Source organism: Protopterus annectens, chromosome 1.part2, assembly GCF_019279795.1.
Source record: "Protopterus annectens isolate FY-2018-M chromosome 1.part2, PAN1.0, whole genome shotgun sequence".
Classification (NCBI taxonomy): Eukaryota; Metazoa; Chordata; order Ceratodontiformes; family Protopteridae; genus Protopterus; species Protopterus annectens.
Window position 1 is genome coordinate 700712871 of NC_056727.1, and position 22516 is coordinate 700735386.

Below are 22516 nucleotides of genomic sequence, written 5' to 3' on the forward strand. Positions count from 1 at the left end.
TTGATAATTTGGGAAGAAAACTGGAAGCTCAATAGACTGGTTTAGGTTACTTTCCCACTCCACCTTAAGGAGAAAGGAAGGCTTAGTTTGTAGAGAAACTCTGTCCTTAGGAAAAGTCAAGTATGGAGGCTTGACAGACAAGGCTTGCAACCCCGAAACTCATCTAGCTGAGGTAATAGCCATTAAAAGGAGTGTTTTCCAAGACAGAATTTTCAAATCACATGAGGCCAAGGGTTCAAAAGGGGGGCAAATGATATTTAACATGAAATTTATATCCCAAGGAGACACTGGATTTTTGTATGGTGGTCTTATCGATATCCCTTTCAAAAAGGCTTTACAAAGCCTGTGCGACAATCGTGGAGCCATTTTCTCTCACATGAAAATTTGAAATTGCTGCCAGTTGAACTCTAATAGTAGAAGCAGCAGCTCCCTCAGGAAAAAGTTTTGACAGAAATTCCAGAATAGAATGTATGGGTGCAGGAAAGGGATCTATCTGATTATCACAACAAAATGTGTTTTACTGGACAGGAAAGAAGAGGAAACCTGGCTATCAGGGGAATTGGATCAGCCAAGCTGTCAATTTGAGGTTGTGTAGGCTGGAATGCACAATACCTGATGGGCGAGTCAGGAGGTCTGGAGCAGAGTCAAAAATCCATGGTTCATCCTAAAAATGAGGTTGTATGAAGGGAAACAGGTTTGACGAGGCCAATAGGGGGCAATCCAGATAACTGTAGTCTCCCAACAAAAGTACAGTTGTGTACACTTACCATAAATGTAGATGTTAGAGTGTATTCACTGTTGCAGTCATTACAATTGGGTTATCCTGCTGGCAGGCTACCCGAAGTCGGCCTGAATTCCAAAGTCTACGTCCAGCGTCAGTTCCTGTCGCCTCCTCCCTGATGTCAGTGCGCTAGGGGTATAAAAGATGCAGCCGATGCCATTTTCTTCAGTTTTTCTTGCTCCAGATGTCAGGTGCCCCCAAAAGGGTAAGCTAAAAATATGTCAATAAAACATGCATGCACCAAAGTAAATTTTGCCTTCATCTACAAGCAAATACACCACATACGTTGTACAGAATAGAGAAGTACAGATAAGTTCCAGCAAAGAGATGGGGGACCATGGGTGGGTAACCTGGACTGCAACAGTGAATACACTTGAACATCTACATTTATGGTAAGTGTACACAACTGTACTATGTTCATCGTGTTTCACTGTTGCAGTCATTACAATTGGGTTGAATCCCAAAGCTAAGGCTGGAGCTAAATAGGATTAGGAGTGGCTATGAGGCCCTGCAGAACTGCAGTGGCAAAGCCTGCCCTGGATTTAGAGTAGAGTGGTAAGTGATAGTGCTTTGTAAATGTGTGCACTGAACTCCAGGTTGCAGCCTCTAAAATGTCTTTGGTTGGTACTCCTCTGAGGAAGGCTGCTGATGTGGCTGCTGCTCTGGTTGAATGTGGCCTAATGCCCTTAGGCACTGGTTTGCCATGTTGTGAATAGCAAAAACGAATGCAGTAGCCTATCCACTTTGAAATAGTCTACTTTGAGATAGCTTTTCCTTGTGTTCCTGAAACATATGCCACCTAGTAATTGCTCAGTCTTTCTGAAAGCTTTAGTTCTGTTCAAGTAGAAGCGTAGCTGTCTGTGTATGTCCAAAGAATGCAGAAGTCTCTTACCCTTATTCTGGGGGTTTGGATAAAAGGTAGGCAAATGAAAAGATTGGTTAAGGGCCACACTGGACACTACCTTAGGCATAAATGTAGGGTTTGTCCTCAGAGAAACCCTGTCTGGATAAAAAATGATAAAAGGTTCCACAGCCACAAGTGCCTGTGTAACTCTGAGATGCATCTTGCAGAGGTAATTGCTATGAGCAGAGCTGTTTTCCAAGATAAAAATTTAATATCAGCTGTAGCGGCTGGCTCAAAAGGAGGCAGGGTGAGTTTTTCCAAGACGTAACTGAGGTCCCATGCAGGAATTGGTGATCTCCTTGGAGGCCTTAAGTTTTTGGCTCCTCTGAGGTACTGACTTAATAAAGGATAAGAAAAAATAGGTGGCTCTGTATTGTAATGAACTGAAATGGCAGAGGCATGAATTTTAATTGATGAAAAGGATAGGCCTTTGTCCAGTATCTCAGTTAAGTATTGCAAAATCTGAAGAATGTTTGGTACAGTCATGTCAAACCTTGTGCCTGGTTCCATGCATAGAATCTCTTCCATTTTCCAGCATAAGATTTTCTGGTACTAGGCCTCTTGACCTCCAAAATGACATCAATCACCGCTTTAGTGAGAGGTGTGTTTTGGATGACTACATTATCTGCCATGCTGCCAGATTTAAGGTCTTGAGTTGGCTGTGCAGGATCTGATTGTTTTGTTGAGACAGTAAGTGAGGTATTTGTGGTAATGTCCAGGCTGGGCATTCAGTCAAGTTCCCTAGGATTGGGTACCAGTGCTGGCGGGGCCAGTCTGGGGCAATCAGTATCATTTTTGGCTTCTCTTGTCTGACCTTTAGGAGTACCTTGGGGAGGAGAGGCAGTGGAGGAAAGGCATATACTGTTAAGTTTTTCCAGCTGAAAGATAGGGCATCCACTTTCCATGCTTGCCTGTGATAAGTCCTTGTGCAGAATCTCTGTAGTTGACAGCTGTGAGGGGAGGTAAATAGATCTATGTCCGGGTATCCCCATTTCCTTGTTATCATGCTGAAGACTTGCGGATCAAATTTCCACTCGTGGGGATCCATGAGGTTTCTGCTTAGTTCGTCTGCCAGAGTATTTATCTTTCCTGGCAGGAATTGTGCCTGCAGATGTACTTGGTAAGTCAATGCTGTGTCCTACAAAGTCATGGGTAGTCTGCAAAGGGGGTAGGAATGAGTGCCTCCCTGCTTATTTATATACCACATGACCATAGTATTGTCTCCCTTTATCAGTAGATGTCCCAGATGATGTAGATCCTTGAAGGCTGTCAAGGCATTCTGAACAGCTAGCATCTCTTTTTGATTGATATGTAGATGCATTTGGTTTGTGGACCATGTGCCCTGAATACATCTTTCCTGCTATGTGGGCCCCCCAGGCATAATCTGATGCATCCATTGTTAGTTTGCCTGGCTGGGGGTAAAATGAATGGTTTCTCCTTGCTGTGGTGACAGGCCTTCGCCCACCATCGAAACTCCTGTTGCAGGCAGGGAATGAGGGTAATTATTGTCTCCAGGTTGTGGCAATGTTGAATCCAAACACTTTTTAGATACCATTGAAGTTTCCTCATACGCAGTCTTGCATATGGAATTAGCAGCATGCAGGATGCCATGAAGCCCAAAGCCTGCAGAAAGTTTCTTACAGATAATTGGGCCTTTGCTGCCAACAGTTTGAAATAAGTAGTCAGTTGCCTTTGTTTGACTGGCGTGAGATAAGCCATCTGGGCAGTTGTATTTAAGCTTGCACCCAGGAATATTATCTCTTGAGAGGGTACTCGTTTTGATTTCTTTTCGTTTACTGTGTACGCTAGGCATGTTAGTAATCTTTTTACAAATGCCTGATGCTGCAGTAGAATGTCCTTGTTCTCTGCTTGAATGAGGCAGTCGTCCAAGTAAGGATATATTTGTATTCCTTTTTGTCTGCAGAATGCAATTACTGGAGCCAGGCATTTTGTAAAGACCCTGGGCACAGTAGATAAGCCAAAGGGCAGTGCAGAGAATTGGTAGTGCATTGAGCCAGCTATAAATCTGAGGTATCTTCTGCATGATGGTCTGATTGGAACATGCAGGTATGCCTCTTTTAGGTCTAAAATCACAAGCCAAGCCTTCTTGCCCAGCATGGGCAGAAGCTGCTGTTGAGTCAACATTTTGAATTTTGGTATATCCAGATATGTGTTTAGAATAGATAGGTCCAGTATTGGTCTCCAGGCTTTGTCCTTTCTGGGCACCAAGAACAGTCGAGTAAAATCCTTGTCCCTGTTCTTGTACTTGCTGAATGGCCCTCATGTCCATGAGGGATGAGACTTGCTTTTGTGCCTCTGCCCATTGATTTTTTGGCAGGCCTGGCAAACCGTTTGCCCTTGGCAGGGTATGAAAGTGAAACTTGTAGCCTTGTGACACTATGTCTAAGACGCATTTGTCCTGGGTTATTACGTGCCAATTTTGAGAAAAAAGTGCTAGTTTTCCCCCTAAAGGTGCTGCCAGAAGATAAGTGCTTGGTGCAGGCAGGGGGAAGTCATTGGGACTGTTTCCTGTATAGCTGTGATTTGTCTTCTCCACTTTTGGAGGTAAAGCACACCATTGTTTAGACCTGTACGAGCCCTGGGGCTGGGATCTGCCTCTAGGGCATCTGTATCTGCCCCTTTGTGGCCTGTCTGACACTGGAAAGGCCCAATTCTTTGTAGGCCAGTGTCTGCTAAATCTTGGAGGCTGTACCTGTAAGAAATCCTTGACTGTTTGCATAGATTTAGCTTTGTCCTCCATTTTCTTCAACACCTCTTCTGCTTCAACACCAAACAAGGTATCATGCTGTAATGGAGCATCTAATAATTTTGCTTAAACATGATCAGGCAGATTCTGTTCCTTTAACCAAGCATGCCTCCTAATGACTGAACCCGTAACAGCAGCCCTGCAAGAGGCCTTCAGAGAATCAAAACCACATTGCAAAGTATGCTTTCCCACTTGCTCAGTTGCATGTAATAATTCCTGCATTTCCTTATTTTCTGCACAATCAGAATTTGTCAACATTTTCTGTTTAAGCAGTGACATTAAGTATTGCTGATATTTAAGCATATGAAATTGACAATTTAAAGCCCTTACAGCCAAAGTAACAGAAGTGTAAACCTTTTCCCCCATCTGTCTAGTGTCCTTGAATCCCTATCAGAGGGGATAGGGTTTTTTGCAGTGGAAGCCTTGACCCGTTTGGGACCCAGAGAAACAGTTTCTCGGTCAGCAGCAGGGTTTTTATAAAGAAATGTATGTGAAGCTGGAACCCTGTAGTATCTGTCTGGCTTAACAGGTGCAGGAGGTAATGAGTCAGGAGACAGGCCGGACTCTGAAAATACATCATCTACAATGTCTAACACAGGGGGAATAGCAAGAGGCCTGTGCTGAGGTAGTAAAAGAAAATCTCTGAGCCTTTCCTTTGATTCTAAGTAGTCCTGGCTCTCCCAGTGGAAGTGCTCCCTCATGGTATGCAGGGTTTCGCCAAAAGAGTAATCCTCAGCAGGAGAGGCTGAAGGGATAGGTTCTTCAGCATCAGAATCCTCATAGGGAGGAAGAGAGTATTCCTGTTCAGAAGAGGAGTCAGAGGAAATGGAAACCTGATCTGAAGATTCATATTCTGTCTCTTGCCTAGGCCTCTTATCAGGTGGGGGATGGGAAATGGGAACTCCTGATCAAAGTAATTAGGTCTTCGGCCATTTTGAGTATCTGTTTTTTAGGCATGGAGGCCTGTCCACGGGTGTGCTGCACTTGTTTCTTTGTCTTTAGTGGTGCTTTAGTCTTTGCCTTTGAAACTGTAGTCGGTTTTACATATAACTGTGTAGGCTTGAAAACACCCTCAGGAGCCAATGCCTGCTCAGCGGCTCTGGACCCATTTGAGGGAATATTTTCCGAGTGTCCAATGCCTTGAGTTTCCAGCGGCCTAGTCGGCTCCACGTGGGAGTCGGAAGCGGCTTGCAGCTCTGAGGTAGCGGACATCAGGGGCTGCGAAAGCACCTCACTGAGAACCGGCAACTGGCTTAGAAGAAGCCTCGTCGTCAGTTTTGGACCTCGGATGCCTGTCCTTTTCCTTGCGTTTTTTGTGAATTACGGTAGTTGGATGGCTGTCCGACGACATTGTGTAATTAAATCTTCGGCCAAAATAGTGAAATGCAAAATCGTACAGACGCTTAATAGTGCGTTGGTTAAATCTAGCACAAAATCTGCAATTAACAACCTCGTGATCAGGGCCTAGGCAAGGAATACAATAAGAATGGAAGTCCTTATGATGTATTTGCTTTCCACAAGAAATACAATTATTAACCTTTTCTGACATCGGTCTGGAGCAAGAAAAGTTTCCCCAACAGGGTACTTAGCTTTAAATGAAGACTTTGGATCTGAAATTCTAACAAGAAAATCTCAGGAGTCGGCCGACCGGCACTTGTGAACCGCTTCTGCTTCGGACACCGTGTGTCAAGAAAGACTGAAGAAAATGGCGTTGGCTGCATCTTTTATACCCCTGGCGCACTGACATCAGGAAAGAGGTGACAGCAACCGATGCCGGACCAGCCGACCGAGGGCTGCCTGAGGCAGGACAACCCACATGTTATGACTGCAGTTGCATTCTTAAAGGACATGAGGTGACAGCAACCGATGCCGGACCAAGACTTTGGAATTCAGGCCGACTGCAGGAAGCCTGCCAGCAGGATAACCCAATAGTAATGACTGCAACAGTGAAACACAATGAACATCTTAAGAGACTGGTTAACTGCTCCACAGATCCAGTCACAAAATGGGAAGCCAAACCTGAAAGATTAACAGTGAAAAGGGTGAAGCTGAAGTTTAAAAAAAAAAATGTCAGACTCCAAAAAGTAGAGTTGTGTACACTTAACATAAATGTAGATGTTCGAATGTATTCACTGTTGCAGTTATCACATTAGGGTTATCCCTGCCAGGGTAGCCCTCAGTCGGCCCGAATACCAGAGGCTTAATATTTCTGCATCGGTTGCTGTTGCTTCAGGACTGATATCAGATCGTCAGTGGTATAAAAATAGGCAGCCAATGCCATTACATCAATTTTTCTTGCCCTGTCAGAAGCCCCCAATAGGAAGCTAGGTTATGGTGGAAGAACACCACCAGTAGAAAGTAAATAACAAAAATTCCTTGTAAGTAGAGGGGGAGAGAGAGAGAGAGAGACAGAGACACAAGGGGGGGGGGGTGGAGGGAGCGAAACCAGGACTGCAACAGTGAATACATTCGAACATCTACATTTATGGTAAGTGTACACAACTGTACTATGTTCTTCATGTTTCATTGTTGCAGTCATCACATTTGGGTTGCTTCCCAAACCTGAAGAAAATGGTGGAGGCACAGTCAAGAACACTGGGGGATGGTTAGGATACCCTGCAAGACTGCAGTGGCAAAGCCTGCCCTGGATTTGGAGAAGATAGTCAAGTGGTAATGCTTAGTGAAGGTATGAACAGATGTCCATGTTGCAGCCTTTAGGATGTCCCTGGTGGGGACCCCTATGAGGAAAGCTGCAGAGGTGGAGGTTGCTCTGGTGGAACGTGTCCTGACCCCCTTGGGGGGAGGTTTTCCATACTGTTTGTAGCAGAAATGGATGCAATGTGCTATCCATTTGGAAATTGTTTGTTTAGATATGGCCTTGCCCTCTGCTCCTGTAGTGAAGCTGACTAGCAATTAATCAGATTTTCTAAAAGATTTAATCCTGTCTAGGTAGAATCTGAGCTGTCTGTGCACATCGAGAGAGTGCAGAATCCTTCCCCCCTTGTTTTGTAGGTTAGGGAAAAAGGTGGGCAAATGAATGGATTGGTTGAGAGCCACACTGGACACCACTTTTGGCATGAAGGATGCGGTAGTCCTGAGGGAGACCCTGTCAGCATGGAAAATGATGAATGCCTCTACAGCCACAAGTGCTTGTACCTCTGATACTCTTCTAGCTGAAGTGATGACCAGAAGCAAGGCTGTCTACCAAGAGAGAAATTTTAACTCTGCTGAAGCTGCAGGTTCAAAGGGGTCAGGGTGAGCTTCTCCAACACAAAGTTTAGATCCCAAGCTGGGGTAGGAGCTCTTCTGGGTGGCCTCAGGTTGTTAGCCCCTCTTAGGAACTGTCTGATGAGAGTGTACGAGAACAAGAGGTGGCTCTGTGCTGAAATGAGCAGAGATGGCAGAGGAATGAATTTTAATAGAAGAGAAGGATAGACCCTTGTGTTGTAGGTCTGCCAGGTAATGCAGGATGACAGGTAGGGAGGGCTGTGCCGTTCCGGCTCCCTTAGCCAGCCTGGATCCCAGGTGCAAAACCTTTTCCACTTGTCAGCATAAGACTTTCTAGTGCTGGGACATCTGGCCTCACATATAACATCTAGAACTTGTTTGCTTAGACTGGCAGCTTGAGGAGAGATCAGGAATACGCCAGGCTGCTAGATTGAGGGTCTGCAATTGGGGATGCATGAATTCTCCATTCCTCTGGGTCAGGAGTGTTGGGATCTGAGGTAGGTGACATGGTGGGGTCTACTTTATTTATGCGAAAGCTTAAAACAGCGAATGCATATGCATCTAACCATATGCATCGAAAGTGCAAACTGTCGAAAACTGTAAACGGAAATCTCCGTAAGTGGAGATTTCCATTTACTTCAATGTAGTCCGATCTCAGAGTTGGTATATTTAAGTAGCAGGGGGTGTGGGGGGTGCAGCTGTTACATGTCAAGTCTGTTGTGTAGTTCCGTTTTTCTTGTGTTTCGATGGTTCCTCGGTTTGATGCATATGGTTAGATGCATATGCATTCGCTGTTTTAAGCTTTCGCGTTAAGTAGACCCACATAGTGGCAGGGGTGACAGGCTGTGCAGCAGTGGGTAGGAGTGTTATCGTGGCCAGTCTGGGGCAATCAGGATTGTCCTCGGTTTTTCCTCCCTTATTTTGAGCAGTACCCTTAAAATGAGTGGTAGAGAGGGAAATGCATAGACCGAGATGTTTATCCACTGAAAGGATACAGCATCCACTTTTCAGGCCTTGCTGTGAGGTTCACTGGTGCAGAATTTGCTGAGCTGATGACTGGAGCGGGAGGCAAAGAGGTCTACCTTCGGGGTGCCCCATTTCTGGCTTACAAGGGTGAAAGTTCTTTGGTCTAGCTGCCACTCGTGTGGGACTACGCAAGTTTCTGCTTAGGCTGTCTGCCAGAGGTTAGAGAACCTGGCAGGAATTGTGCTAACAGGTGTAGCTGCATGGCTGAGGCTGTGTGCCAAAGGGTCATGGCGAGCCTGCACAGAGGATAAGAGTGAGTCCCCTCCCTTCTTGTTGATGTACCACATCACCGTGGTGTTCTGTTTTGATCAGTAGAGGCCTCGGGGAGAAGAGGGGTCTGAAAGCTGTCAGGGCGTGCTGAACAGCTAACATCTCTTATTGGCTGATGTCCAGATGTATTTGATTTGGGCTCCAGTGGCCCTGAATGCACTGTTGTCCAGGTGTGCACCCCAGGCATAGTCTGATGCATCTGTGATGAGGGTCTGGACAGTGTGGGGTAGTGAGAAGGAAAGTCCCGTGTGGTAGCATGCTGCTTCCCACCAAAGAAAATCTTTCCTTAGACAAGGTATCATTGCTATGAGTTTCCAGGTCTTGAGAGTGCTGACACCAAAGGCTTTTTAGGCACCATTGTAGTTTCCTCATATGCAGTCTGGCACATGGAATGAGTAGAATGCAAAAAGCCATGAACCCTACTAAAGCTTACAGGATTTTCCTTGCAGATAACTGGGTCCTGGTGGCTAGTTGAGAGAAGTAGGTTGTCAGGTAGGTTTGTTTTTCTGGTGTAAGGAATGCCATCTGGGATGCTGTGTCCAGGCTTCCTCCCAGGAATACAATTTTTTGTGTGGGTACTAATTTTGATTTCTTTTCGTTGCTAGTATACCCCAGGGAGGTCAGCAGGTCCTTTACAAAGGTCGGGTGCTTTAGCAGCTATTCCTGACTGTCTGCCTGAAGCAGGCAGTCGTCTAAGTAGGGGTAATTTGAATATTTCTTTGTCTGCAAAAAGCAATGGCAGCAGCCATTTTGTGAAAACTCTGGGAGCAGTGGATAAGCCAAAGGGAAGAGCAGAGAACTGAAAGTGCAGTGATCCTGCTCTGAAACGTAGGTATTTCCTGCACGATTCCCTGATTGGGATGTGTAGGTAGGCCTCTTTTAGGTCTAGGGTGGCTAACCAAACATCCTTGGAAAGCAAAGGAAGAAGCTGCTGGAGGGTGAGCATTTTGAATTTTGGTATCCCAAGGAAGGTGTTAAGAATGGATAGGTCGAGGATGGAATGCCATGTACCCTCTATTTTCTGGGTACCAGGAAGAGTCTGGAGTAGAAACCTTGGCCTATCTGTTCTGCAGGAACATGCTCTATTGCTCTCATAGAGAGGAGGGAAAGGACTTGCTTTTTGGCCTCTACCCACTGGTTTGGGGAAAGATCTGGGAACACTTTTGGGGTTGGCAGTGTGTGAAAATAAAATTTGTATCCTTGGGACACTATGTTGAGGACCCAGTGGTCATTGGTAATGGTGGCCCAGTTGCTTGCGTGGAAGGAGAGTTTTCCACCTAGAGGCAAGTGCAGGTGGGCAGAGGGAGGGGGTGGAAATGTAAAGTCATTGTTAGCTCTAACCACAAGGGGGTGGCTTTGCACTCCCTGGTTTTGAAGAGGAGGAGCGCCATTGCTTAGATCTCTACATTCCTTGGGGCTGTTGTCTGGGGGGCCTGCTTCTCCTGGGTCTGGGCTGAGCTGACCTGGGGGGGGCAAGAAAGGACCAGTGCTTGGAGGGGCAATGCCTACTGAACCTCGGTGGCTGGACCTGTAAGAAGTCTAAGTGTCTGCATAGATTTAGCTTTTTCTTCCATCTTTTTAGGACCTCTTCTGCCTTGGTGCCAAATAAGTTGTCTTTGTGCATGGGTGCGTCCAATAATTGTGATTTGACATGGTCTGACAAGGTCTGTTTCTTAAGCCAAGCATGTCTTCTAAGTACAAAACCAGTGACTGCTGCCCTGCAAGATGCTTTCAGGGAGTCAAACCCATATTGTAAGGTGTGCTTAGTTACCTGACTTGCAGAATGCATTAACTCTTGTAACTCTCTATTTTCTGCACAAGCAGGGAAAAAAGATTTTTTGTTTGAGGAGTTCCATGGCATGTTGCTGACATTTCAGCACATGGAACTGACAATTTCATGCTCTAATAGCAAGAGTAGCAGAGGTGTATACTTTTTTTACCCCATCTGTCTAATGCTCGGGAATCCCTATCTGAGGGGGTGGGATTCTTAGCTGAAGTTGCTTTGATTCCTTTAGGTCCTTGAGAGACGACCTCTGGGTCAGCAGTAAGATTTTTGTAAAGAAATTTGCAAGAGTCAGGGACTTTATAGTACCTGTCAGATTTCCTGGGAGCAGGAGGGAGGGTGTCAGGGGTCAGACTGGGTTCCATAAAAATATCATCCATAACATCCCGGACAGGAGAAATGGCTAGAGGTCTGTGCTGTGGAAGATCTAAGAATTCCCTGAGTTTCTTTTTTGACTGAGGATAGTCCTGACATTCCCATTGGAAATACTTCCTTAACTTATGTAGGGTTTCCCCAAAGAAAAAGTCCTCGGGTGGAGAGGCTGAAGGGATGGATTCTTCTGCATCAGAATCCTCATAAGCAGAGAGGGGTTGCATATAGTATAGTTTTGTACCTACCATAAATGTAGATGTCTGATAGGTATGCCTCTGCAGTCCTTACATATGGGTTGTCCTGCCTCAGGCAGCCCTTCGGTTGGCCGGATTCCAAAGTCTGGGTTCGGCGTCGGCTGATGTCGCCCTTTCCCCGACGTCAGAGCGCCTGGGGTATAAAAGTGTCAGCCGATGCCATCTTCCTCAGTTTTTCTTGCCCCAGATGCCAGGTGCCCTCTAAGGAAGGCTACATTTGGAGAGATGCAATAAATTCCAAACATGCACAGAAATATATATATAAAACAAATACACCATAATAGATAACCCCAGCTAGCTATGAGAGGGATAAGTACCCAAGAAATACCACAGAGAGGAAGGAGGGAGGGTAAACCTGACTGCAGATGCATACCTATCGGACATCTACATTTATGGTAGGTACAAAACTATACTATGTCCTTCAAGGATGCATCTGCAGTCCTTACATATGGGTAGAATACCATAGCCAATCTGGGGGTGGTAGGATCTATGTTAAGGATGGTGTAGCTAAAATGCCCTGCAGGACTGCCGTAGCAAAGCCTGCTCTGGATCTGGAATATAAGGGTAAATTGTAATGCTTGGAAAATGTATGCACGGAGCTCCATGTAGCAGCTTCTAAAATGTCCTTGGTAGCCACCCCTCTTAAGAAGGCTGTGGAGGTGGCTGTGGCTCTGGTGGAATGAGGTCTAATGTTAGTTGGCACAGGTTTGCCATGAAAAGAGTAACAGAATTGAATGCAATTCCCTATCCATTTATAAAATTGTCTGTTTGGAAATTGCTTTTCCTTGTACACCAGCAGCATATGCTACAAACAACTGGTCAGTTTTTCTGTAAGTCTTAGTTCTGTCCAAGTAGTGGCGCAACTGTCTGTGAATGTCCAGGGTATGCAGAAGCTTCTCCTCTTTGTTTTATGGATTTGGAAAGAAGGTAGGCAGGTGAATAGCTTGGTTCAATGAGACCCTGGATACCACCTTTGGCATGAATGAAGGATTGGTTCTCAATGAGACTCTGTCCTGATGAAAAATAAGAAATGGTTGTACTGCCATGAGGGCCTGCAACTCAGATACTCTTCTTGCTGAGGTTATGGCCAGAAGGAAGGCAGTCTTCCAAGACAGGAACTGTAGTTCTGAAGATGCTGCTGGTTCAAAGGGAGGTAGAGTTAACTTTTCCAACATGAAGTTAAGGTCCCATGTAGGCACTGGTGGTTTCCTTGGAGGATTGATGTTTTTAATTCCTCTTAGAAACTGCCTTAGGAGAGGATGAGAGAAGACAGGTGGATCAGTATTGTATTGTATTCTGCTGAAATTGCTGACACATGAATTTTTATGGAAGAGTAAGAAAGGCCATTGTGGATCATTTCTGCCAAGTATTCCAGGATATGTGCCATGTTCATCATTGTCGCATCTAGGCCCTTTGTGGTGCTCCAAGTGCGAAATCATTTCCATTTTGCTGAGTATGCCTTTCTTGTGGAAGGCCGGCGAGCTTCCATGATGATATCCTTCACTCGCTTGGATAGCTTCTCCTGGTGAGGAGTCAAGGTATTCTCCAGGCTGTCAGCTGCAAGGTTTTCAGGAGTGCAGAGTTTTGTAATTGTGCTGTGTCAGAAGAAGTGGCCATTGTGGTAGAGGCCACGGTTTCGTGTGCGACATGCTCGTTAACAGTGGGTACCAGTGCTGTCTTGGCCAATCCGGAGCTATCAGAATCACTTTTGGCTGCTCTGTCCTGATCTTCAGTAAGACCTTGGTCATTAATGGAAGAAGTGGAAATGCATACACTGTTAGAGTATTCCAGCTGAAAGAGAGGGCGTCCACTTTCCATGCTTGTGGGTGGTATGTCCTTGAGCAGAATTTCTTCAGTTGATGGTTGTGGTGAGGGGCAAAAAGATCTATGTCCGGCCTCCCCCATGATTGTGTTATCTGAAGGAAGATGTCAGGGTGCAGCATCCATTCGTGTGGATCCATGAGACTTCTGCTTAGGCTGTCCGCCAGTATATTGTCTTTTCCTGGCACAAACTGGGATTGCAGCTCTATATTGAGTTTTAGGGAGAGTTCCCAAAGATTCATTGCCAGCCTGCAAAGTGGTTAGGAATGGGTACCTCCTTGCTTGTTTATGTACCACATAACTGTGGTATTGTCTGTCCTTATTAGCAGGTGGCCTTGATGCAGGAAGTGTTTGAAGGCCTCAATTGCATGTATCACTGCCAGCATTTCCTTTTGATTTATGTGCATGCGTAATTCTTTCTGTGACCATAGACCTTGAATGCATCTGTCCTCCATGTGTGCTCCCCATCCATGGTCTGAAGCGTCCGTTGTAATGGTTTGGCTGGTTATTGGTTTGCTGAAGGGCAGACCCCTGTTTGACAGGCTTGCTTGAGCCCACCAAAGAAATTCCTTTTGAAGGCATGGAATGAGTGGTATCAAAGCTTCTAGGCTGTGACTGTGCTGAGTCCATAAACTCCTTAGGTACCATTGTAGTTTCCTCATATGCAGCCTTGCTTGTGGAATCAGAAGAATGCAGGATGCCATGTAACCCAGGGCCTGCAGGATTTTCCTTGCAGTCAGCTGAGTTTGTTTTGTCAGATTTTCGAAATAATCCGGTAGTTGTCTTTGTTTTTCTTCTGTGAGAAAAGCCATTTGGGTGGTTGTATCTAGTTTCGCACCCAGAAAAGTTATTCTTTGGGATGGAACAAGTCTTGATTTGTGAATGTTGACTGTGTATCCCAAGGCCTGAAGTAGGCGGATGGCATAATTCAAGTGTTTCACCAAAGTTTGTTGGCTGTCCGCTTGTATAAGGCAGTCATCCAGATATGGGTATATTTGAATCCCCTGAAGTCTGCAGTGTGCAATTACTGATGCCAGGCATTTCGTGAATACTCTGGGCGCAGTAGATAAGCCAAAGGGCAATGCTGAGAATTGATAATGCTCTGTACCTGCAAGAAATCTGAGGTGTCTTCTGCAACTTTGTCTGATAGGGACATGCAGGTATGCCTCCTTGAGGTCTAGAGCTACCAGCCAAGACCCCTTGCCCAGCATGGGAAGGAGTTGCTGCAGAGTCAGCATTTTGAATTTTGGCACAATGAGATAAGTATTCAGTGCGGACAAGTCGAGAATAGGCCTCCATTGTTTTTCTTTTCTTGGGACAAGGAATAGTCTGGAATAAAATCCTTGACCTTGTTCTGAGAGGGGAACCTTTTCTATAGCTTTCATTTGCAATAGGTTGGATATTTGTTTGAAAGCCTCTGCCCTTTGATTCGGTGGCAGGTTTGGCATGCCTTTTCTTATTGGTAATGTATGAAAATGGAACCTGTATCCTTTGTCTATTATTTGCAGTGTCCATTTGTCCTTTGTAATACTGTGCCAATTTTTTGAGAATAAAGAAAGCTTTCCGCCCAAAGGTGCTTCCAATTGAGCCCTGGTTGGCGGGGTCAAGGTAAAGTCATTGAGTCTGTCCTTGTGCAGCAGTTGTAGGTCCTGCACCACCTCTCTGGTTAGGAGGCTGCCATTGACGTCCTCTGTAGGAGCCTCTAGCTTGCCCTCTACCTCTGGCACGCCTGTTCTTGCCTCTCTGAAATCTCTCTGTCTGGAAAGGACCAATTCTTAGAAGGCCAATTTCTGCTGAATCTTGGTGGTTGGACCTGGAGAAAATCTTTGACTGTTTGTACAGATTTTGCCTTTTCCTCAAATTTCTTTAAGACCTCCTGAGCAGTGGAGCCAAATAACTTTTGCTTTTCCAGTGCAGCATCCAGAAGCTTTGCTTTAACATGATCTGGCAGAATTTGTTCCTTCAGCCAAGCATGCCTACGTATGACTGCACCTGTCACTGCTGACCTAAATGAAGCTTCCAATGCATCATAACCACACTGCAAGAAATGGATGCTAACCTGTTGGGAGTTATGTACCAGATCCTGAAGTGACTTGCGATCTAGGGGTTCAGGTGAAGACAGTTTTTTATGCAATTCATCTAACAAATACTCTTGGTACTGTATCATATGGAATTGACAATTTAATGCCCTCATAGAAAGAGTGGAAGAAGTATATACTTTTTTACCCCATCTCTCTAAAGCCCTGGACTCCCTTTCAGAGGGGAGTGGATTTTCAGTAGTGGCAGTTGCAACCCCTTTAGGGCCCTGGGAAATAGTTTCTGGATCAGCAGAGTGGGCCTTGTAAAGGAAATGATGCGAGTCCGGGACCCTGTAGTACCTATCGGGTTTGACAGGAGCCGGAGGAAGGGAGTCAGGGGTAATGCTAGACTCAGAGTACGCATCATCAATGACATTCAAAACAGGTGGAATAGCCAAAGGTCTATGCTGAGGCAAATGCCAAAAAGTCCTTAATCTCTTCCTGGAATCAGAAAATTCCTGGCCCTGCCATTTGAAATGCTCCCTCATAGAGTGAAGGGTCTCCCCAATGGACAGCTCTTCAGGAGGGGAGGCCGAGGGAATGGATTCCTCTGCATCAGAATCCTCGTAAGCCGTAAAGGCCTACTCCTGGTAGTCCGATAGAGCAGAGCCATCTGAGGCCTCATCAGAGGACTGGGGATCAGTGGGCTCAACCCTGGGCCTTTTGTCTAGAGGGTGTTGAGAGCCCCTGTCCGGATGTGGCTGAGAGCCCCTAATTAAGGAAATAAGGTCCTCAGCTAAACTTAAAATCTGTGAACCTGTAGTGGATCCCTAAGGAATAGCCTTGGGAGGCAGAGATTTTGGCTGTTTAGCAGCTTTAGCCCTTGTGAATGCCTTTATGGACATGGATGCAGGAGGCCTGGCTGCTCCACATGCTGGTGTAGTTTTGTCTAGAGAAATGGTGTCAGAAGTTTCCAGAACACCGGTTTCTGAGGGAAATTCTATAACCGACTCAGAAGAGGCCTCCGGGGCCGAGGTTGTCGGTTGTGCGGTTTCGATGGTCAGAAGTACCAAGGACTCTGTTTCAGCTGAGACTGAGACACTCGCAGTAGGCCTAGGCGTGGTTTCAGCCGAAGCCACGGTCCGCGTGTGTCGGTCCTTGTCCTTCCGTTTTTTGGTTAAATGAGAAGTCGGAGTCTCCGACAGCATATTGTAACAAACTAGCCCCAAAAAATTCCTCTGCAAACTCTGCCCAACGCCTACGAGTGCGTCGATTGAAGGAAGCACAGGCTGTACAGGCCGAGACGTCGTGGTCTGGGCCTAGGCAGGGGAGGCAGTAAGAGTGGAAATCCTTATGAGGTATTTGTTTCCCACAAGTTAAGCAATTATTAACTTTAAGCGTTTGATCTGACATCGGCTGAGGCAAGAAAGAGTCCCCAACGGGGTACTTAGCTTTCGAAGTCTTCGGTAGCTGAAGTTACAGGAGCTGGCCGACCGGCACTTGCGAACTGCTTCTGCTTCGGGCACCACGCGGCAAGAAAGACTGGGGAAGATGGCGTCGGCTGACGCTTTTATACCCCAGGCGCTCTGACAACGGGGAAAGGGCAACATCAGCTGATGCCGGACCCAGACTTTGGAATCCGGCCGACCGAAGGGCTGCCTGAGGCAGGACAACCCATATGTAAGGACTGCAGATGCATCCTTGAAAGACATCTTCATATTCAGATGATCAGAGTCATAGGACTCCTGTTCAGATAAAACTACTGGGGACAAGTCACTGTTTTGGAAGAGGTAGTCGGGCTTCCCCTGATAAGCATTATAAGGTCTTCTGCCATTTTAAGCATTTGTGACTGAGGCAAGGAAGCAGGAGCCTGAGGTTGGGTCATCCTTTTTTGGGTGTGGTTCATACACTGGGCCTTAGAAACTCGGTTGTTTTCTAAAGAACTGTAGATGCGAAAGAAGTCGTCTGTGTTGAATACTGGTAGCACGAAGTACGTCCGAAGAAGCTGGTGCCTGCTCAGTGGCTCCGGACCCATCCAAGGTAGAGACATCCGCAGGATTCTTAGGCGAAGAAGAGTCTTGTGGCATAACGGACTCCAAAAGGGTCTTGGTAGCGGCCTGCAAATCCACAGATGAGGGCATCAGGGGCTGCGAAAGCACCGAACTGAGGACCGGAGAACTGTCGACTAGCTTAACTGCAGCGTCGTTGGCTGTTTTGGACCTGTGTGGTCTGTCTCTGTCTTTATCCTTACATTTTTTTGGAAGATCAGTTATCGAATGTCTTACTGAAGCCATATCGGACGTCGAGGACTATGAGTGAAAATATCTAGTTACAATAAGGGCCTGACAGAGTACAGTTCTGGCGCTGAACAAAGCTCAAAAGCGACAGCTGGAGACGTCATGGTCTGGGCCTAAACAAGTGACGCAGTAGGAATGAAAGTCTCAGTGTGATATTTGCTTTCCACAAGGGAGACAACTGTTAACTTTTTCTGACATCGGTTAGAGCAAAAAAAAAAAGATCCCCAACGGGATACTTAGCTTTAGAAGACTTCAATTTCAATTCTGAAACGAAAAACTCAGGTAGCGGCCGACCGGCACTCGTGCAAACTGCTTCTGCTTCGGGCTCCTCAGCAAGATAGACTGATGTAATGGTGTTGGCTGCCTGTTTTTATACCACTGATGACCTGACGTCAGTCCTGGAGCGACAGCAACCAACACAGAAATAGTAAGCCTCTGGCATTCGGGCCAACTGAGGGCTACCCTGACAGGGATAATCCAAATGTGATGACTGCAACAGTGAAACACTAAAAACATCTACCAAACCCTGTCCCTAACACAAACTCCATAAAAGTATTAATAAAAAATTCAAAGGAAAAAAAAAACAGATTTTACAGAAATAGAGAGTTTCCACAAGAAGTCACTGTTGTAACATTCCCTCATAGTGGATGAGGAGAAAATACAAAATAGATGTTTCTAGCTCAAATATTTAATATCACAATAAAAATGGCAGTTTTTCCTCAGCAAGCACAAAAGTGGAAGGTTTTCCCCAACAGAGGATTTACTGGCTGAGCCATGAAGGGTTGCTAGCAGACTGTCAGTTCCACAAGCCTGCAAAAGGACACACTTCAGTAGCAAGAAAGCACTAAAGCTTTGGTGCTCTGTCATTTATATGGAGCAATGGCCAGGAGCACGGCCTTGGCAGTTAGAACACATGGAATATGCCCTGAAGCTTTGAAAAGCTGGTTATCTGGTCATATCCCTGGCAGGATATAACACAAATGGCTTCATTTACTGCAACAGTAAACTAATGCTGAACACCTTTCAGCACAAGTCAACAGTATTACTTCCAATACTGCTCTCAAAAAGCATAACAGCAAAATGAGAGTTCCTAATTTCAATACATGAAAATCAACTTAAGTTCTACTTAATGAGAAAAAAAAAATTAGAGCTTGTTTTAGTTGAGTGGTCAATGCACATACCATACACGGACTCATTGAAGTGATAGTTGGATACGTCCATATACGCAGGACCACAGAGAGTATGTTCTTCAGAAGCCATTATTAAGCAGCTAGCACCTCATTACAAAGTATTAGCCTTTTCAAAGAGCATCTACAACCAACCATACAAAGCCAACAAACATGCAATCAAAAAGCCTGCTCCATTGTTAACATATATAGAATTAAATAATTCACGTGATTTGTAGTTAATTTTTTTTATTCTTGGTAAAAATATTAATATAAAAATATAGAGTTTATACATTTATACATAACTAAATATAAATAAAAGCATTTTTATGTGAGAAGTTTAACACTGAAGTGTCTTCTCATGCAGAGATCAGCTTTAATAATTTTCATTTAAAATTATGTAGTCATTAAAAATGCATTGTAGATCTGTCACACAGAGTAAATAAGGTAGTTCATCCAGTTACTAAACAGAAATTATATATATATAGTGCCCATCAAAAAATATTTTTTATTCATGAAATACAAATCATAGATAAGACCAACAAGGAAAAACACTAAAGACTTGTGAACTACAAGGCACTTGCTGTGTTTTACTTTTCTCAAAATGAAAACATGAAAGGTGGTATTCAACCTTGAACAAGGTGGAAGTCCATTTGTCTAAGACCAGACAGTGCAGTAACATGAAAAGCAGATGTGCTTGCACCACCACAGTCAGCAGAAATAAGAAACAATACTGAAACCGCTTTATCCTTGCTTATTCTCCTTTACAGACTCATTGGTGGTTACTAGGCTATCACCCCAACTATTTCAAGCTTATCCCAAATGTTCAAATATATTGTTGACATGTGCCAGTACCTCTAAGAATTTTACTAGTTATGATATAGGCTTTACACTTCTAGTATTCATAGGCTGCCCTTGTCTATCAGGGACATAAGTGCCAAATGAGGGATAAATTTGCAATTTCCCATCCAATGGTCCAAGTTTTGTTTGAATATTGATAGGCATGAACTTTCCTTCATATGGATGGAAAACCTGTTCTAGAGAAGGTCTAATATTCAAAACATACCTATCACTCCAACAAGGGAGAAGGTTTTTGCATAATGATTAAGGTCCATAAATCCATCAGTTTGGGGCCATGGAATGCTATGCAGGCTAAGCATATATCACTGCACAACAATCTGTAGGAGGCAGAGAAAGTACAGTTTTGTACCTACCATAAATGTAGATGTCCGATAGGAATGCATCTGCAGTCCTTACAAATGGGTTGTCCTGTCATCAGGCAGCCCTTCGGTCGGCCGGATTCCAAAGTCTGGGTCTGGCCTCGGCTGGTGTCGCACTTCACCCGACGTCATAGCTGCAGTTCTTCGGGTATAAAGGCATCAGCCGACGCCATTTTCCTCAGTGTTTCTTGCCCCAGATGCCAGTTGCCCTCTTGGATAGCTAAATTTTGGATAAATGCCAATGTTTCCAAATAGTAGAAGGCAAATACAAAAAATAAGCATGTATGTACATATATACAAACAAATACACCATAAGAGATCCCCCCCAGCTAGCTATTAGATGGGCAAATACCCTAGGAATACCACAGAGGGAAGGAGGGTGGGTAATCCTGACTGCAGATGCATTCCTGTTCGGACATCTACATTTATGGTAGGTACAAAACTGTACTATGTCCTTCAAGGATGCATCTGCAGTCCTTACAAATGGGTAGAATACCATAGCCAAACTAGGGAGGAGGAAGAAGAAATTATGGTGTAGTTAGGATCCCTTGCAAAACAGCAGTGGCAAACCCTGCTCGGGATCTAGAGTATAAAGGTAAGTTATAACGCTTGGCAAATGTATGCACGGAGGTCCAAGTAGCAGCCTCTATAATGTCCTTGGTAGCCACTCCTCGTAAGAAAGCTGTGGTAGTGGCTGTAGCCCTTGTAGAATGAGGCCTTATGTTCTGTGGAGTTTGCTTTCCATGGTAGGAGTAACAGAATCTGATGCAATTTCCTATCCACTTGGAGATTGTCTGTTTTGAAATTGCTTTTCCTTCCCTTCCTGTTGCATATGCTACCAGAAGCTGGTCAGTTTTTCTATTGCCCTTGGTTCTGTCCAGGTAGTAGCGCAACTGTCTATGTACATCCAAAGTATGCAGCAGTCTTTCCCCTGTTCTGTGGATTGGGGAAGAAGGTAGGTAGGTGGATAGCCTGGTTTAAAGACACTCTGGATACCACCTTAGGCATAAATGTAGGATTTGTTCTCATGGACACTCTATCTTGATGGAAGATTAGGAAGGGTTGTACTGCCATTAAAGCCTGTAGCTCAGAAACCCTTCTTGCTGAGGTAATTGCCAGCAGAAAAGCAGTTTTCCAGGATAGGTGTTGAAGATCTGCTGTTGCTGCTGGTTCGAAAGGGGGGAGTGTCAATTTTTCTAGCACAAAGTTCAAGTCCCATGCTGGTAATGGTGGTTTTCTAGGAGGTTTTACATTTTTAATTCCCCTCAGAAACTGCCTGAGTAGAGGATGCGAGAAGACAGGGGGATCGAAGCTGTATTCTGCAGAAATAGCTGATGCATGTATCTTGATGGAGGAATAGGACAGGCCTGTATGGAAAAGCTCTGCCAAATACTCCAGGATGTTGGCAATATCTACCTTGGACACATCTTTTCCCCTTTCAGTACTCCAAATGAGAAACCTTTTCCACTTTCCTGCATAGTTCCTTCTTGTTGAAGGTCTGCGGGCCTCAAGGATAATGTCTTTAACCCTTTGGGATAAATCTGGGTTAGTTGCTCTTATGTAATGTTCCAGGCAGTCAGCTGCAGAGTTTTCAGGTTTGGATGCAGGGTGTTGTAGCCGCTCTGAGTTAACAGCAAAGGAGTCAGGGGTAGTGTCCACATTTTCCCCCGAGACATGCTCCTCAGTAATGGGTACCAATGTTGTCTTGGCCAGTCTGGAGCTATCAGAATGATCCTTGGACGTTCCTCTTTGATTTTCAATAGCACCTTGTGCATCAAAGGAAGAGGTGGGAATGCATATGCTGTCAGGCCGTTCCAAATGAAGGATAGAGAGTCCACCTTCCAAGCAAGTGGGTGGTACGTCCTTGTGCAGAATTTCTTGAGCTGGTGATTGAGTGGGGATGCGAATAGGTCTATTTGTGGCAGTCCCCATTTCCTTGTGATGACCTTGAAGATGTCCGGGTGTAGCATCCACTCGTGAGCATCCGAGGTAGTTCTGCTTAATATGTCTGCTAGTATGTTTTCTTTTCCCGGTACAAAAATTGCTTGTAACTGAATGTTGTAGCTCAGAGCCATATTCCATAGGTCCAGTGCCATCCGGCATAGGGGGTATGAATGAGTGCCTCCCTGTTTGTTGATGTACCACATGACTGTGGTGTTGTCTGTCCTTATCATCAACTGCCCTTCTTGGAGGAATGGTCTGAAATTCTGGATTGCTAGTTTTACTGCCAGCATTTCCTTTTGATTTATGTGCAGGTGCAGCTGATCTGGAGTCCATAAGCCTTGTATGCACTTGTCCAGCATGTGGGCCCCCCAACCGAGGTCTGAGGCGTCCGTTGTGATGGTTTGGCTTGGTTGAATGCTGTGGAAGGGCAAACCTGGGTTTGACTGGCATGCCTGAGCCCTCCATAGGAATTCTTGTTTCAGGCATGGGATTAGTGGTATTTCGGTTTCTAGGCTGTGCCTGTGTTGAGACCATAAATTCTTCAGGTACCACTGTAGCTTTCTCATATGCAGTCTGGCATGAGGGACCAGGATTATGCAGGATGCCATGAAGCCCAAGGCCTGCAGTACTTTCCTTGCTGTTAGTTTGTTCTGCTTTGTTAATGC

General features: G+C 45.2%; 1 protein-coding gene across 1 annotated transcript in view; it reads right to left on the minus strand.

Annotated features, from left to right (window-relative positions):
* The window catches only part of LOC122792405, a 2471936-nt gene that overhangs the window by 1287632 nt on the left and 1161788 nt on the right, over nucleotides 1–22516 (minus strand). The gene's annotated exons all lie outside the window — the stretch shown is intronic.